The sequence below is a fragment of the Pseudophryne corroboree genome, chromosome 7 (genome assembly GCF_028390025.1).
Source record: "Pseudophryne corroboree isolate aPseCor3 chromosome 7, aPseCor3.hap2, whole genome shotgun sequence".
Classification (NCBI taxonomy): Eukaryota; Metazoa; Chordata; class Amphibia; order Anura; family Myobatrachidae; genus Pseudophryne; species Pseudophryne corroboree.
This window is the reverse complement of record NC_086450.1, coordinates 511,994,396-512,012,718: the sequence shown is the minus strand read 5'-3', so window position 1 is coordinate 512,012,718 and position 18,323 is coordinate 511,994,396. Positions and strand designations below refer to the sequence as shown.

Below are 18,323 nucleotides of genomic sequence, written 5' to 3'. Positions count from 1 at the left end.
TCATTACCATTTCCCCCTCTCCTCCCCTCTTTTGAATCGTTGATGGGAAGGAGTGTAGGTGGGTTTAGTACAGTGCATCTTGTGATGGTGACATGGGAGGCGCTTAATAGTGCTACTTCATATTTGGTAAGTCTGGCTGCAGAAAGATGCTTGGTTTTTGCTTGACTTAGTATTTCTGTTACAGCGTGCGGTACTTGTATACACAGTGGATGATCAAGCACAATGTCTGTCACCTTTTCCTTAAGTATTGCTGCTGCTGCCACTGCTCGGACACAGGATGGTGCTCCTCTGATAATCGGATCTAGCTGGGCTGAATAGTATGCCACTGGTCTTTGTTTTGTTCTGTATTTCTGGGTAAGCACCCCTAAAGAAAGCCATCTGTTTTCATGGCAGAATAGGTTAAAAGGCTTTTTGTAATCAGGCAATCCCAATGCTGGGGCTGTTATTATGGCTTGCTTTAGTTTTCTTACTGCTTCTTCAATGTTGTCCGTTTTCTGCTGACGCCTCCTTTTTTGTTAATTCATATAGGGGTTGCATCAGTAATGAGGCTGAGGGTATCCATTCTCTGCAGTATCCAATAAGGCCCAGGAAAGCTCTGATTTCTTTTAATGTTCTTTGGGTTTTTGCTTTTGTTCTTTCATCAGTAAGGTGCCTTGTTCCTTGGGATATGCAGTGTCCTAAAAAGACAACTTTTTTCTGTACTAGCTGTAGTTTGTCTTTTGACACTCTGCAATCTTCTTCTGCCAAAAAGATGAGTAGTGATAATTGGGTCTACCATTTAAGTTTATCCCTTGTTTCCTTTCAGACAGTAGCTGTTCTTTGTTACTGACCCAATCCTACCCCTTAACTGTCTTGCATAGGGACATACAATAGGAGAATGCAAATTACCTTGCCTCCCTTGTTTAACTGGGGTGCCAACATGTGTTCCCACTATAAGTGTAAGGTTTTCCGAAGGGTGAGTTTTTGATTTAAAATATACACCAGGGACTGCTTGGATTGGTAGAATTCCTACCACCTTTGGCACTCTTGATCCTATAGTCTGAATTACAATATATACAGTACAATGTGTGCAGGAGAATCTCGTTACTGGCACTGATTCTATTGTTTAGCAGACACCCGACTCCCCCCACCTTTTCAAAAGCATATTGACTGAGTACATACAACAGTGCAAGGATCCCAAAACAAGGATGACAATAAGTGCTATATCTGACAGACTCTTGACCACCTCTTATATCTGGTTTTTCTGTCTTCTGGATACCCTCTTACAGCTATGTCTGTTATCTGTGTGCACGGCAGCTGTTTGAGGCTGTATGGGCAAATGGGTCTTAGACCTGGGACTATGTGGTTCCTAGGCCAATAGGTAATGATGTTTGACCAATCATTCTCAATGTAATGTTCCAACAATTCCCTTTTTTAAATGACAACCTTTTGTACAATAAAATTCATCATCATTTTCCACATAACCAAATGAGACTTCTGTGCTTGTAATTGCCACCAATCTCGGTGCTACGGACCCTTTGTATTTTCTTAACACAACAACACAGGTACAAGATTTGCATACACCTCTTTGGTTATTTATCAATTCAAACTGTTTATCAGTATTAGAATACACCTTGGCCATACGCCACCTTTTAAAAATGTAAAAGTTTCCTGGATATTTGATTAATTCCCCCTGTACACTTGTGACAAATTAGCTGAAGATATTTACCCACAATTTAACAATATGACATACATGTATGGTACCTTAAAAAAATTTCTTCTGACTGACACCGGGCTCTTTAAGATATTCTTTGATCTTCCCAACTGGACTTCCCCAGATACATTCAAGAAGCGCAGAATCAAGTGAGCAGGTAGAAATCTACACATTAAATCTCACTTACCGTTTTTTTTTTATCAGCGGTTTCTGAAAGATCAGAGGATTTGTTGTCAGTGGAGGAGATGCTGGAAAATCCCTGGACGATGCTCCCAAAAATGTTAGGGTATTTTAACCTCTTAAGGTCTGGTTTATTAACTTTCTTCAGTAATCAGTCAGAAGTCTGTTCCTTTAGCAACCGGTTGGAGGTCAGTGAATGAAAAGATGACACAGGATTATGTGTAACCTAGAGAGATCATAGCTGACCTGCTTAGGGCCCATTACATGTTTATTTTTATAGTTTAAAGACAAAGGAATCATGCTTGCCAATACATTTAGCCAATCAGAATACACCATCTATGTCTCAGAACCTGAAATACATCAATTGTCATACAATGTTCTAATTAGCAATTAGAACATTCTTGAATATGGTTTATTGCTTTGTGATTATCAGTCTCTCGGACATATACTCAAAACATTCTTCCCGATCTTCCTGACTGTCCTTGGACACATCTGGCGTTGTATGTCCTTGAACAATTCATGCTTTAAACAAGATATTCGGAGTATATCGTTTTCTGAATATCTGTGCAATATTTAAGGATACATGAACACATTTTGTGATTAACAGTAAATATCTGAATCAATGCGAAAAAGCTTGAATCAATACATTTGCTATACTGCGGAAGCTCCTACACCATCACCGGTCATTCTACGAAAAAAAGAAAAAAACATGTCGACCTTTTGACCCGTCAACCTAGAAACCCTGTCGACCTTCCAACCCTGACGACCTAGTGACTGTCGACCAATAGTGGTCGACCTAAACATTGTCGAACTAGACACTGTCGATCTAATGATTCACACCCATGCTGCTTATGCGGTACCATGAGCATCATGAGATAAATACAGTCCCGCACAGGGGCGGAAAGACATTATTTTTCCATGTGTGGGTTTTAAGCAGTGATATAAGTGGAGAAGTTACCCATGGCAACCAATCAGCTGCTCTGTATACATTTATAGTATGCAAATTACAAAATGTTACATCAATGCTGATGGCAACTTCTCCACTGGCTCACTTCTCCACTTTTATCACTGCTTAGTACATCTCCCTCTAATGAAAACTTTGCTGCCGATGAATTCATCTCAATAAAGGAAACCAGACATGTTTACTGTTCCCTGGCCCATAAGGTCTATTCTTTCTGGTTGTGCAGCATGCTATAGGAAAGGCTTGGGTGCCATTGTTTTCCAAACGCCTATGCTAGGGCATGTTAGCACGAGCTTTAGAATGTGTTTTGTAAAACCCCAGAGACTTGAAAGGAGATAAAGCAGCTCCTAACTGTCAATTTTCAAGCACAGTCTGTGACATGACAGTTAGGAGCTGATTGGCTGGTACTTATCTCCATCCACGGCTTAGTAAATAGACAACAGACTACAGGAACCTACTTGGAAGGAGATTCTGAATAACTTTCTGTTTTGTGACTGAGGTCCCTGTCCACTATCCAACCCACTCCACCCATGACTCCCATGTCATTGACATACACATGTGTGCTTCATCCTCATCCTTACGCTACTTCCCTCCCTCTCATCCTCTCCCTCTCTCCGCAGGTTTGAGCAATGACCTCAGGATAATGAATGGCAGCCAGCAGTGTGCCGGAAGGGTAGAGATGCTCTATGCGGGTGAATGCACACTGGGATCTACGAGCTGCCAACGTTCTCTGCAGACAGTTGCACTGCGGTACTGTAGTGTCTATCCCTGAAGGAGGGCATTTGGGGGAATATGACCGGGTCTGGACGGATGACTTTCATTGCAAAGGCACCGAGAGTAACCTCAGGGAGTGCTGGCATGCCGCCCTGGGTAACAGTAAGTGCCCTCACTGGGATACAGCCGCTGTGATTTGCTCAGGTAAGTGCAGGATTTTATTCATGAGAAACAATTCCAGGTTTCACAAGCACAGGTCTATGTGCTGCAAACGTAGGACCCTCAGTACTACACACTGTTGTTCACTGGCGTGTTTAACGGGGATTACAGTGGCCTAGAATCCATCCAAACTTAAAATATTGCCCTAGAGATGGTAAAACGTTTTTGGTTTTTTTTAATGAAAAACCCCAGCTGCAGTACCATTTCTAGCCACCGGGATACTGAGGAATTACATTCAAACCACTTATATTCATTGTAGATTGTAGACTATTCTAAGCTGCTTTCATCCATACCATCGTAGTTTGACAGAATTAAAATATATCTCCACTGAAAACAGATCATTTAGTTCTGGCTAGATATTTGTTGCAGAAATAGAAGACAATTGTCGACACAAGTTTTTAGATTATTCAACTTTTTCATCATTTACCATCCACGTGGCTACGACTGCCTGAAGCGTGGCAAGGGTAAAAAAAATTTCCCTAATTTGGCTCAGGTATGGTTAAAAATACAAAATGACACAAAAAAGAAAACCTATGTTGACCTTTTCATCGTCAAACTTTTCTACGGTCTACCTGTTCCATGACGATCTTTTGACCCCATCCAGTTTTTGCATGGCGGCCATTTGGAGTCGACATTTTTACTGTAGATCTGTCCAACCACACCCAGTGAAACACTGACGACTGATAATGAGGTGCTGCTCCATAGGCCAGAGAAGTTAGAATGTGCACAGGTTGTATATAGCAGCTGTTGGTGACACAAATTGGACAAGGCATGGTAGACGTCCTATCAGATTCATAGACAACTGTCCAACGTGTTCATTAAAACTCTTCAGGCCACTAGTCCAAGAGAAGCTGCTGTAGCAGGCATTGGGAGTAACGTTCACCTACCCAATCCTCTTTCACTACGTCATCCGCTACCTGGAGTTCCTCTTTCATACATTAAGGCAGGGGTGGCCAAACACCAATCGATCGCGATCCGCCGCCCATCCACCCGAAGCCGCGCCTCTCCTGCCTGCCGCCCTACCCCTCAGTCTGGTCTCCGGCAGTGACGGCGGATTGTATAGCTCAAATCAGGCGACGGTTCGTTAGCCAATCAGAGCTTGTGGACCGGCGCCTGATTTGAGATATACACGCTGCCGTCACCGCCGGAGATCAGACTGAGGGGCAGGGCGGCAGGCAGGAGAAGCGCGCGCTACGCTCTCCACACAGCACGGTGAGCACTACTATGGGGGCATATCTGGCACTGTGGGCACATGGCACAGTGGGGGCATATCTGGCAATGTGGGGCATATGTGGCACATGGCACTGTGGGGGCATATCTGTAATCTGGCACTGTGGAGGCATATCTGGCACTATGGGAGCATATCAGGCACTGCGGGCACATGGCACTGTGGGGGCATCTCTGTAATCTGGCACTGTGGGGGCATATCTGTAATCTGGAACTGTGGGGGCATATCTGGCACTGCGGGCGCATGGCACTGTGGGGGCATATCTGGCACTGTGGGAGCATATCTGTAATCTGGCACTGTGGGGGCATATCTGGCACTGCGGGCACACGGCACTGTGGGGGCATATCTGTAATCTGGCACTGTGGGGGCATATCTGTCACTGTGCGCACATGGCACTGTGGGGGCATATCTGGCACTGTGGGCACATGGCACTGTGGGGGCATATCTGTATCTGGCACTGTGGGGTCATATCTGGCACTGTGGGGGCATATCTAGCACTGTGGGCACATGGCACTGTGGGGGCATATCTAGCACTGTGGGCACATGGCACTGTGGGGGTATATCTGTAATCTGGCACTGTGGGGGCATATCTAGCACTGTGGGCACATGGCACTATGGGGGCATATCTGTATCTGGCACTGTGGGGGCATATCTGGCACTGTGGGCACATGGCACTGTGGGGGCATATCTGTATCTGGCACTGTGGGGTCATATCTGGCACTGTGGGGGCATATCTGGCACTGGGCACATGGCACTGTGGGGGCATATCTGTAATCTGGCACTGTGTGGGCATAACTGGCACTGTGGGGGCATATCTGGCACTGTGGGGGCATATCTGTATCTGGCACTGTGGGGGCATATCTGGCACTGTGGGGGCATATCTGTATCTGGCACTGTGGGGTCATATCTGGCACTGTGGGGGCATATCTAGCACTGTGGGCACATGGCACTGTGGGGGCATATCTGGCACTGTGGGCACATGGCACTGTGGGGGTATATCTGTAATCTGGCACTGTGGGGGCATATCTAGCACTGTGGGCACATGGCACTATGGGGGCATATCTGTATCTGGCACTGTGGGGGCATATCTGGCACTGTGGGCACATGGCACTGTGGGGGCATATCTGTATCTGGCACTGTGGGGTCATATCTGGCACTGTGGGGGCATATCTGGCACTGGGCACATGGCACTGTGGGGGCATATCTGTAATCTGGCACTGTGTGGGCATAACTGGCACTGTGAGGGCATATATGGCACTGTGGGGGCATATCTGGCACTGTGGGGGCATATCTGTATCTGGCACTGTGGGGGCATATCTGGCACTGTGGGGGCATATCTGTATCTGGCACTGTGGGGGCATATCTGGCTCTGTGGGGGCATATGTGTTTGAGGTTTTTACCTGTGGGGGCCAATGTGTTATTTCGTGCGAGACAGTCATTACACTCTATGCAGCAAGGCTGCGTCCCTTTTTTTGTTATACCACACCCACTTTTTTGTTATGCCACGCACTTTTTTTGCGGCGCACGCTATTATTCCTCCTAGGCAGATCACAAAAGCTTTTTAGCTTTCAAAGTAGATCGCCGACTCCAAAAGTCTGGCAACCCCTGCATTAAGGCCTGATAACGCCTGTCTGATTTGTGCATAACTCCTGTATAATCTACTGTAGATTCTACTTTGCTATCTTCTGGAAATGTACCGCAGGGAAGTCAGAGCCTCTTCGGTTGGTGGACGGGCCGAGTCACTGCGAAGGGAGATTGGAAGTCCGGCAGAACAACACCTGGGGCCGGGTCACAGACCATCAATGGGACATGAAAGAGGCCAACGTGGTGTGCAGAGAGTTATACTGCGGAGATGCCATTGGGTCGTTCACCCTAAAGGAGCCAGCAGGTGGCGCCGTCTTGTGGAGCAGCCTCTCCTGCGAAGGAAACGAGCTCCACGTAGAAGATTGCTCAAAAACAGTACCCAGCACGGCCGAAGTCACCACAGGATCCATGACGGATGTAGGAGTCACTTGCTCAGGTTGAGATATCCAGAAATATTCAGATATTACAAAATAGGTTACCCCATTCTTAGTTAATAAATGGAGGACAACAGAGAGTATTAGAATTGCAGTTTCCCGATAACCCCAGTTGTCCAATCTGTCTTAAAGGCCAATAGGACAACACTGTAGACTACTCTGTGTAACCCTAGGGTAACTGGTAGAAGTTGGCGGTGGCAAATAAAAATATGCCATGGGCCATGGTCCCCGGCTGATGCCTGGTCTCCCACTGATATGCTCCTCATCCTGTAAAAAAAAATTTTTTTATACAGCACAAGCATTGGCAAACGCAGAGGGGGTTTCTGGTTGCCTAGAAACCCCCCTCCTCTTGGCAAGTGGCTCAAATTATAACAACAATAGCATTGGTATAAAATACAAATACTAGAGCTGCCACCACATCATGCAGTTTAAGGAACAGAGCAGAGCTGCCGCACATGCCCAGTGGTAGCAGCTTCTTCTACCAAGTTTGATATGTGTGTGTTTCTGAGTCCTCAATCAGTGCACTGGACCAGATAGTAGCTACCAGAAAGAAGAGACGGGAGCCTAACCATGAGGTGGGAGAATGTTTGCAAAAGAAGTGCAGTACTGGTTCTATTGTGTTAAATATTAATACTGTATTCCATACTTACCTACTTTGCTGCCTCCTCCTCCGGGAGGAGGCAGCGTTGTAGGTGAATGGGGGCGTGGCCGGCAGCAGGACGGGTGGTTTGGGGGCGTGACCGGCAGCAGGATGGGCGGTCCGGGGGCGTTGCATCAGAGTCGCGTCATCGTGACTCCACCCCCCGCTGTGCTGTGCCGAGAAACGAGGCACTGCATAGCGGGGGCGGAGCTACGATGACGCGATTCAGCGCAAATCGCGTCTTCGGACCCCCTCGGCCCGCCTACTTGTTCACTGCTGTGGGCGGCCGACGGGGAAAGCGGGAGGCTTGCCCACCTTTCCGGGGGGCCGGGAGGGTCACCCGATTTTCGGGAGCCTCCCGGCCATTCCGGGAGGGTAGGCAAGTATGCTGTATTCCATGTTCAACATATTGGGAGATTGTGGATTTCATTTGGAAACCCCCCTCTATAAATCCTGCGTTTGCCACTGAGCACAAGCCTTAAACTCCATCTATGATGGTAAGAACACAGTCTTTAGAACGTGCATTTAATGTATACCACAAACACAGTGCCGTGGCGGCCATTTTGTGACCTCACTCTACATTCATGAGAGTGCAGCGTATTAATTCCCTAGCAACCAATGACATCACAGAGGAAAGAGGCACGTCACCCACACTTAGGGCGAGAAGCCATTACGTGCGAAGGTGGCACTGGCCTTGATGACCGGCATCAGCACTGACGCAGGCACAGCAAAAGTCCTCTAGTGGTACAAGGCAAATAAACTGCGGTTTGACATTCATAAGAATTAAGTCTATAAAATTGGTGACGTCACCAGTCCCTCATCAGCCGATTGGCTTCATTCTTATGGATATTAGGTCAAACCACAAAATGGCCGCTTCAGCAGTGTACAGGTAACGGTGGGCACAACATGTGGGACTGGAGCCCAGGCAGAGCCAGACTAATAATAGGACAACCAGGGCGATCGCCCATAGGACCCCAAACACTGGGTGGGTCCCACATATAGCTATGTCACCAGCATTGAGGCAGTGTGGCCTATGTTAACTGGGGTTTAATGTGAACTGGGGGTCACTGCAGTGTGTTTAATATATTTGTGATGTTGGGAATATTTACACATACTCTTTAACAATATTGTCAGCATATTTTATTGACAACGATATTGGTAGGGGCCCCCTCAAACCTTAATCCAGCCATGACCCCAGGTGGGACCTGACCATCTGTATTTCAGCAGCCAGATTGGTCACCTATGCTGTATGTTTAATCACGATCCCTAATTTTGGCATAGTGACTTGGGGACCAGGTAAATAAAAACAGGATTTTAATACCTACCGGTAAATCCTTTTCTCCTAGTCCGTAGAGGATGCTGGGGTCCACTTCATGACCATGGAGTATAGACGGTTCCGCAGGAGCCATGGGCACTCTTAAGACTTTTCAATGGGTGTGAACTGGCTCCTCCCTCTATGCCCCTCCTCCAGACCTCAGTTATAGGAACTGTGCCCAGGGAGACGGACATTTCGAGGAAAGGATTTACTTTAATACTAGTGGTGAGATACATACCAGCTCACACCTCAACCATGCCGCACAACATGGCATTCAACAGTACACACGCCAACAGGCATGAACCAATTGCAGCAACATGCTGAGACTAAGATAACACAACTTGTGTAACTCAAAAAACTAAACTGCAGGTAAAGTACGCACTGGGACAGGCGCCCAGAATCCTCTACGGACTAAGAGAAAAGGATTTACCGGTAGGTATTAAAATCCTGTTTTCTCATACGTCCTAGAGGATGCTGGGGTCCACTTCATGACCATGAGGTTTATACCAAAGCTCCAGTACGGGCGGGAGAGTGTGGATGACCCTGCAGCACCGATTGACCAAACTTGATGTCTTCATCGGCCAAGGTATCAAACTTGTAGAATTTAGCAAATGTGTTTGACCCCGACCAAGTAGCTGCTCGGCAAAGTTGTAATGCCGAGACACCCCGGGCAGCCGCCCAGGATGAGCCCACCTACCTAGTAGACTGGGCCTTCACCGACAAAGGTAACGTCAATCCAGCCGTAGAATGTGCATGCTGAATCGTCCCTCTGATCCAGCGCGCAATAGTCTGCTTGGAAGCAAGACACCCAATCTTGTTGGGAGCATGCAGGACAAACAGAGCCTCTGTTTTCCATATCCTAGCTGTTCTAGTGACATAAATCTTCAAAGCTCTAACCACATCTAGAGACTTTGACTCCGTGAACGTGTCAGTAACTACTGGCACCACAATAGGTTGGTTTATGTGGAAAGATGAAACCACCTTTGGAAGAAAATGTTGACGAGTTCTCAACTCTGCCCTATCTTCATGGAAGATCAGGTAAGGGATCTTGTGAGACAAGGACCCCAATTCAGACACCCACCTTGCGGATGCCAATGCAAAAAGCATCACCACTTTCCAAGTGAGAAACTTCAACTCTATCTCTTGTAGAGGCTCAAACCAATCCAATTGAAGGAACTGCAATACCACATTAAGGTTCCATGGTGCCACTGGAGGCACAAATGGAGGCTGGATGTGCAGAACTCCTTTCACGAAGGTCTGAACATCTAGAAGAGTGGGCAATTGTTTTGGGGAAAAATTGACAAGGCCGAAATCTGGACCTTGATTGACCCCAATCGAAGGCCCGCCTCCACACCAGTCTGCAGAAAATGCGAAAACGTCCCAACTGAAACTCTTCCGTAGGAGCCTTCCTGGATTCACACCAAGACACCTATTTTCTCCAAATACGGTGGTAATGTTTTGACGTTACTCCTTTCCTGGCCTGAATAAGGTTGGGAATGACTTCCTTTGGAATACCCTTTTGGGCTAGGATCCGGTGCTCAACAGCCATGCCGTCAAACGTAGCCGCGGTAAGTCTTGATACACGCACGGCCCCTGCTGCAGCAGGTCCTCGCAAAGAGGAAGCAGCTGAGGATCTTTTATGAGCAACTCCTGAAGATCTGGGTACCAAGCCCTCCTTGTCCAGTCTGGGGCAATGAAGATAGCTCGAACCCTTGTTCTTCTTATGATCCTGAGAACTTTTGGGATCAGCGGAAGTGGAGGGAAGACATACACTGACCGGAATACCCACTGGGTCACTAGCGCATCCACTGCTATTGCTTGAGGGTCTCTCGACCTGGAACAATATTTCTGAAGCCTCTTGTTGCTATGAGATGCCATCATGTTCTACTTGAGTAACTCCCCAAAGACTTGTCACCTCTGCGAAGACTTCTTGGTGGAGGCCCCACTCTCCTGGATGGAGATCGTGTCTGCTGAGGAAGTCTGCTTCCCAGTTGTCTACTCCCGGAATGAAAATTGCCGACAGAGCCTTTACATGTCTTTCTGCCCAGAGGAGGATCTTCGTCACCTCTGCCATTGCCGCTCTGCTTTTCATTCTGCCCTGCCTGTTTATGTACGTGACTGCTGTTACATTGTCCGACTGGATCTGCACGGGATGATCTTGAAGAAGATGTACTGCTTGTTAAAGGCCGTTATAAATCGCTCTCAATTCCAGCTCGTTTATGTGAAGGCAGGCTTCCTGACTTGACCATTTTCCTTGGAAGCTTTCCCCCTGAGTGACAGCTCCCCAGCCTCGGAGACTTGCATCCGTGGTTACCAGGACACAGTCCTGAATCCCGAACTTGCGTCCCTCTAGTAGGTGCGAGCTGTGTAGCCACCACAGGAGCGAAATCGTGGCTTTTGACGACAGGACTATCTTCCGGTGCATGTGTAGGTGGGATCCCGACCACTTGTCCAACATGTCCCACTGGAATACTCTGGCATGGAATCTGCCAAACTGTATGGCCTCGTAGGCCGCCACCATCTTCCCCAACAACCGAATGCACCGATGGATCGACACACTTGATGGTTTCAATATCTGTTTTACCATTTTCTGGATTTCCAGAGCCTTTTCCACCGGAAGAAATACTCTCTGAACTTCTGTGTCCAGGATCATCCCGAGAAAAGACAATCTTGTCGTCGGTTCCAACTGTGACTTTGGAAAATTTATGATCCAACCGTGTTGGAGTATGGACAGGGAGAGCGTGATGTTCTGTAGCAACTGCTCCCTGGATCTCGCCTTTATCAGGAGATCGTCCAGATAGAATTATATTGACTCCTTTTTGACAAAGGATAACCATCATCTCCGCCATCACCTTGGTGAATACCCTCGGCGCCGTGGAGAGACCGAAAGGCAACGTCTGGAATTGGTAATGGCAATCCTGAACCGCGAATCTCAGATAAGCCTGGTGAGGAGGATTAATGGGAACATGCAGGTAAGCATCCTTTATGTCTACTGACACCATGTAATCCCCCTCCTCCAGACTGGAAATCACTGCCCTCAGTGATTCCATTTTGAACTTGAATCGTTTCAAGAAGAGATTCAGATTTGTTAGGTTTAGGATCGGTCTGACCGAGCCGTCTGGCTTCGGAACTACAAAAAAAAGGCTTGAATAAAACCCCTCCCCTTGCTGTGACAAAGGTACCAGGACATGACCTGATCCTGACATAATTTTTGGATTGCCGCGGTTACTGCTTCTCTTTCTGGAGGAGAAGCTGGCAAGGTCGATTTGAAGAATCGGCATGGGGGAACATCTTGAAACTCCAGCTTGTACCCCTGGGACACTATTTGTAACACCCAGGGATCCAAGCCAGACAGAATCCAGTCTTGGCTGAACAGTTTGAGACGTGCCCCCACCCGAGCGGCCTCCCGCAAGGGAGCCCCAGCGTCATGCTGAAGATTTGGCAGAAGTAGGGGTAGACTTCTGCTCCTGGGAACCTGAAGCCGCCGTGGACTTCTTTCCCTTTCCCCTACCTGCAAAGAAGGGGTAACCTCTCACTTTTTTGTATTTATTAGTAGCCGCCGAGACTGACGCATCCAGTCCATCGCCAAATAAGGCCTCACCTTTATATGGGAGAGCCTCCATATATTTTTTGGAATCTGCATCCGCGTTCCACTGGCGAATCCACAATGCCCTCCAAGCCGATACTGCCATGGTAGCGGCTTGTGAACTTAAGAGTCCAATATCTTTCATTGCTTCTAGCATGTATGCGGCAGCGTCTTTGATATTCCCTAACTTAAGGAGTATCTCATGTTTATCAATCGTGTCAATTTCTGATGACACGCTGTCTGACCATTTTTCAATAGCGCGACTCACCCACGCGCAAGCAGTTGTGGGCCTGAGCAGCGTACCATTGGCAACTTAAATGGATTTCAATGTAGTTACCATTTTCCGGTCAGCCGGCTCCTTTAGTGAAGCCGTGCCAGGTGCAGGGAGAATTACCTTCTTTGTCAACCTGGAAAGTGCACTGTCTAACACAGGGGGTGAGTCCCATTTTTTCCTGTCGTCTACCGGGAAAGGATAAGCCATTTGAATTCTCTTGGGAATACGAAATTTATTTTCGGGATTCACCCACATCCCTTCAAAGAGAGTATTTAGCTCATGGGAAGGAGGGAAAGTGACCTTAGATTTCTTTTCTTTATAGAAATAGGCCTTCTCCTGAGGTACAGGAGTGGCTTCAGTGACTTCCAGAACTTCCCTTATAGCTACAATCATATATTGCATATTTTTTGCCAATTTATGATCTATTTCCCTGGAGTCACTATCGTCGACACGGGAATCAGTGTCCGTGTCGGTATCAGTATGCACAATATTCGCAAATGGTCTCTTATCTGACCCAGAGGGGTCGCCTGCGGATGGAAGAACAGAGCCCTGAAAAATCACATCTTCCACAGATTGTCTCCAGCACTCAGCATGAGCTTCAGACTTATCTAATCTCCTATTGATATGATGCATACTATCACGTATTTCTTTCACCCATACAGGCTCTTGGTGTGTCGGCAGCGCCACCACATTACAACTCTGTGTCCCTAAAATGGTTTCCTCCGGGGAAGAACTCCCTGCCTCAGACATGTCTTACACACGTGTACAACACACACACACACAGACACACTGGGACTTATAGGGGACAGACCCACAGCAAAATCTTTCAAAGGGACACAGTTTAGAAACAGCCAGTTCACAACCCCAGTGCCAGTATCTAATGCCTGTGAACACAGAATGCCCACTGACATGCAGCGCTTTTTACACAGTAAAACACACCTGTAAAGCACCAAATTCGCTTGTGCCCCGCCCGTTTTGCACCCTGATACTTGTAGTCAGAAGTGAAGGAGGACCGGCGATGTCTCTGCAGCCTGAGGAGAGAGAAAATGGCGCTGAGCAGTGTGCTGGCTGCCTGAGGAAGAAGCTCCGCCCCCGCAATGACGCGTTTTTACCTCAGAGACTTTGCATAATATTTATACTGGCGGGGGTAGGGCTGTACCTGGGCATCTTATGCCCCCTATTTGCCAGTTTATATAGGTATTTTTGCTGCCCAAGGCGCCGCCACCCCGCACCCTGCAATGCCTGTGTGTGTGGGCAGCAATGGCACGCTGCGTTCCCACCAGCCGCGCGGTACCTCAGCCGTCACTTTACTTGATTGAAGATCTGTCTTCTTCTACTCACCTGTCTTCTGACTTCTGGCTCTGTGAGGGGTGTGACGGCGTGCTGTGGGAGTGAGCATCTAGACACGGCTAGCGTCCAGTACCCTTCAGAAGCTAATGGTGTCCTGTCAGCCAGAAGCAGAGCCATGAAACTCTTCAAGAAGTTGGTTCCTACTTCTGCCCCCACAGTCCCACGAAGCAGGGAGACTGTTGCCAGCAGTTCTCCCTGAAAATAAAAAACCTAACATGAGTGCATCCAGTCTGCCTGGGCACATTTCTAAAACTAGGGTCTGGAGGAGGGGCATAGAGGGAGGAGCCAGTTCACACCCATTGAAAAGTCTTAAGAGTGCCCATGGCTCCTGCGGAACAGTCTATACCCCATGATCATAAAGTGGACCCCAGCATCCTCTAGGACATATGAGAAAAGAAAGCTAGCCACCCATTAGTATTTGCTAGGGGTAGACTATAACTAACCTTACTACGTAATGCATTTTACCAGAACTGTAGCCCATAATGATAAAGTTATAACAAATTCCCTCCTCCATTGCAGAAAGCACAAGTGTACGGTTGGCGGACAGCCAGGGGCGGTGTGTGGGAACGGTGCAGACTTATCACCGTGGAGAGTGGGTGCTAATTGCAGGCGATTCGTGGAACAAAGCCAGCGCTGACGTGGTCTGCAGGCAGCTGAATTGTGGCCATGCCGTTAACGCGACCACTACTGCGGGGAGCAGCTGGAAGCCAATTCATATGGCTGAATGGTTTAAAATGTACAGGAAAAGAAAAAACAGTACGGGACTGTCTCTCTGGCACAGTAGGACGCCCTGCCACCGGAGATCAGAGCACTGCAGCAGTTGTGTGCTCAGGTACAGACCACACCTTTCTAGTGTGTGTCTAACTATTGGCTAGTGTGTCACAGAAAAGGGGAGATGGGGTGGGGGGGCTTACGGTCAGGAAACCAATGTTCGCTACTAAATGTCAACCATTTTTGTGTCCATCTTTTGTACCAGTCTAATTTTCAGGTGTCTACCTTTTACATGCCGACCAACTGACCCTGTTGACTATATGTAGCAATGTCTTAAATCTGTAAAAAGCTAAAAGAATCTATTCAGCAATCAAATTTATATTAAAATAATGTGGAAACAAGAGTTTCCACATTTTGTAAGTATTCCCACAATTTAGCAGCGTTATATGAGAAGACAATGCAGCTATATTCTCCATTAATACCCCTCTAGCACAATATCACACTGTAGAGCAGTGGTTCTCAAACTCGGCACTCTCTGACACAATTCCCAGGTCCCTCAGCAGGTGCACAGGTGTACTCATTATTCACGGACACGTTTCCCTGGTCCCCTACCAGATGCACAGGTGTACTCATTAATCACTGACACGTTTCCCAGGTCCCCTACCAGATGCACAGGTGTACTCATTACTCACGGACACGTTTCCCAGGTCACCCAGAAGGAGCACAGCTGCAATCATTACTCACTGACATAATTTGAAGGTGCCCTAGCAGATGCAGAGGTGAACACATTACTAACTGACATGTTTTCCAGGTCACACAGCAGGTGCACAGGCGTACTCTTTACTCACTGACATGTTTTCCAGGTCACCCAGCAGGTGCACAGGTGTACTCATTACTCACTTACACATCTCCCTGGTCCCACAGCAAGTGCACAGGTGTACTCATTACTCACTAACCTGCTTTCCAGGTCACCCAGCAGGAGCACAGGTGTACTCATTACTCACTGACATGTTTTCCAGGTCACCCAGCAGGTGCAGAGGTGTACTCATTACTCACCGAAACATTTCCCAGGACACTAAGCTGGTGCACAGGTGTACTCATTACTCACTGACAAGTTTCCCAGGTCAACCAGTAGGAGCACAGGTGTACTCATTACTCACTAACATGTTTTCCAGGTCACCCAGCAGTACTCATTACTCACTGACACGTTTCCCAGGACACCCAGCAGGAGCACAGGTGTACTCATTACTCACTGACACGTTTCCCATGACACCCAGCAGGTGCACAGGTGTACTCATTACTCACTGACACGTTTTTCAGGTCATCCAGCAGGAGCACAGGTGTACTCATTACTCAATGACATGTTTTCCAGGTCACCCAGCAGTACTCATTACTCACTGACACGTTTCCCAGGACACCCAGCAGGAGCACAGGTGTACTCATTTCTCACTGACACGTTTCCCGTGACACCCAGCAGGTGCACAGGTGTACTCATTACTCACTGACACGTTTTTCAGGTAAACCAGCAGGAGCACAGGTGTACTCATTACTCACTAACATGTTTTCCAGGTCACCCAGCAGTACTCATTACTCACTGACACGTTTCCCAGGACACCCAGCAGGAGCACAGGTGTACTCATTTCTCACTGACACGTTTCCCGTGACACCCAGCAGGTGCACAGGTGTACTCATTACTCACTGACACGTTTTTCAGGTAAACCAGCAGGAGCACAGGTGTACTCATTACTCACTAACATGTTTTCCAGGTCACCCAGCAGTACTCATTACTCACGGACACGTTTCCCAGGACACCCAGCAGGAGCACAGGTGTACTTATTACTCACCGACACGTTTCCCAGGACACCCAGCAGGTGCACAGGTGTACTCATTACTCACTGACCCATTTTCTAGGTCACCCAGCAGGTGCACAGGTGTACTCATTACTCAATGACACGTTTCCCAGGTCCCCTAGCAAACGCACAGGTGTACTCATTACTCACTGACACATTTTCCAGGTCACCCAGCAGGTGCACAGGTGTACTCATTACTCACTGACACATCTCCCTGGTCCCACAGCAGGTGCACAGGTGTACTCATTACTCACTAACCTGCTTTCCAGGTCACCCAGCAGGAGCACAGGTGTACTCATTACTCACTGACATGTTTTCCAGGTCACCCAGCAGGTGCAGAGGTGTACTCATTACTCACTGACCCGTTTTTCAGGTCACCCAGCAGGTGCACAGGTGTACTCATAACTCACTGACCCATTTTTCAGGTCACCCAGCAGGTGCACAGGTGTACTCATTACTCACTGACACATCTCCCTGGTCCCACAGCAAGTGCACAGGTGTACTCATTACTCACTAACCTGCTTTCCAGGTCACCCAGCAGGAGCACAGGTGTACTCATTACTCACTGACATGTTTTCCAGGTCACCCAGCAGGTGCACAGGTGTACTCATTACTCACTGACACGTTTCCCAGGACACCCAGCAGGAGCACAGGTGTACTCATTACTCACTGACACGTTTCCCAGGACACCCAGCAGGTGCACAGGTGTACTCATTACTCAGTGACCCATTTTCCAGGTCACACAGCAGGTGCACAGGTGTACTCATTACTCAGTGACACGTTTCAGGTCACCCAGCAGGTGCACAGGTGTACTCATTATACTCACTGACCCGTTTTCCAGGTCACCCAGCAGGTGCACTCATTACTCACTGAACCATTTTCCAGGTCACCCAGCAGGTGCACAAGTACTCATTACTCACTGACAAGTTTTCAAGGACACACAGCAGGAGCACAGATGTAATCATTACTCACTGACACGTTTTTCAGGTCAACCAGGTGCACATGTGTAATCAATACTCCCTGACACATTTCCCAGGTACCCTAGCAGGTGAACAGGTTTACTCACTACTCACTGACCCGCTTTTCAGGTTACCCAGGAGGAGCACAGGTGTACTCATTAATCACTGACATGTTTTCCAGTTGCCCTAGTAGGTGCACCGGTGTACTCATTACTCACTGACCCATTTTCCAGCTCAACCAGCAGGTGCTCAGGTGTATTCATTAATCACTAAACTAGTTTCCAGGTCAACCAGCAGTGTACTCTTTACTCACGGACACGTTTTTTTAGGTCAACCAGGTGCACAGGTGTAATAATTACTCATTGACACATTTTCCAGGTCACCTACCACAGGTGTACTCATAACTCAATTACACATTTTCCAGGTCACCCAGCAGGTGGACAGGTGTACTCATTACTTACTGACACATTTCCCAGGTCACTCAGCAGGTGCACAGGTGTACTCATTACCCATGGACACGATTTTCAGGTCAACCAGATGCACAGGTGTCCTCATTAATCACTGACACATTGTCCAGGTCACCCAGCAGGTGCACAGGTGTACTCATTACTCACCGACACGTTTC

General features: G+C 47.8%; 1 pseudogene; it reads left to right on the top strand.

Moving 5' to 3' along the window:
• Positions 1 to 18,323, top strand: part of LOC134944455 (scavenger receptor cysteine-rich type 1 protein M130-like) — a 102,907-nt pseudogene that overhangs the window by 46,393 nt on the left and 38,191 nt on the right.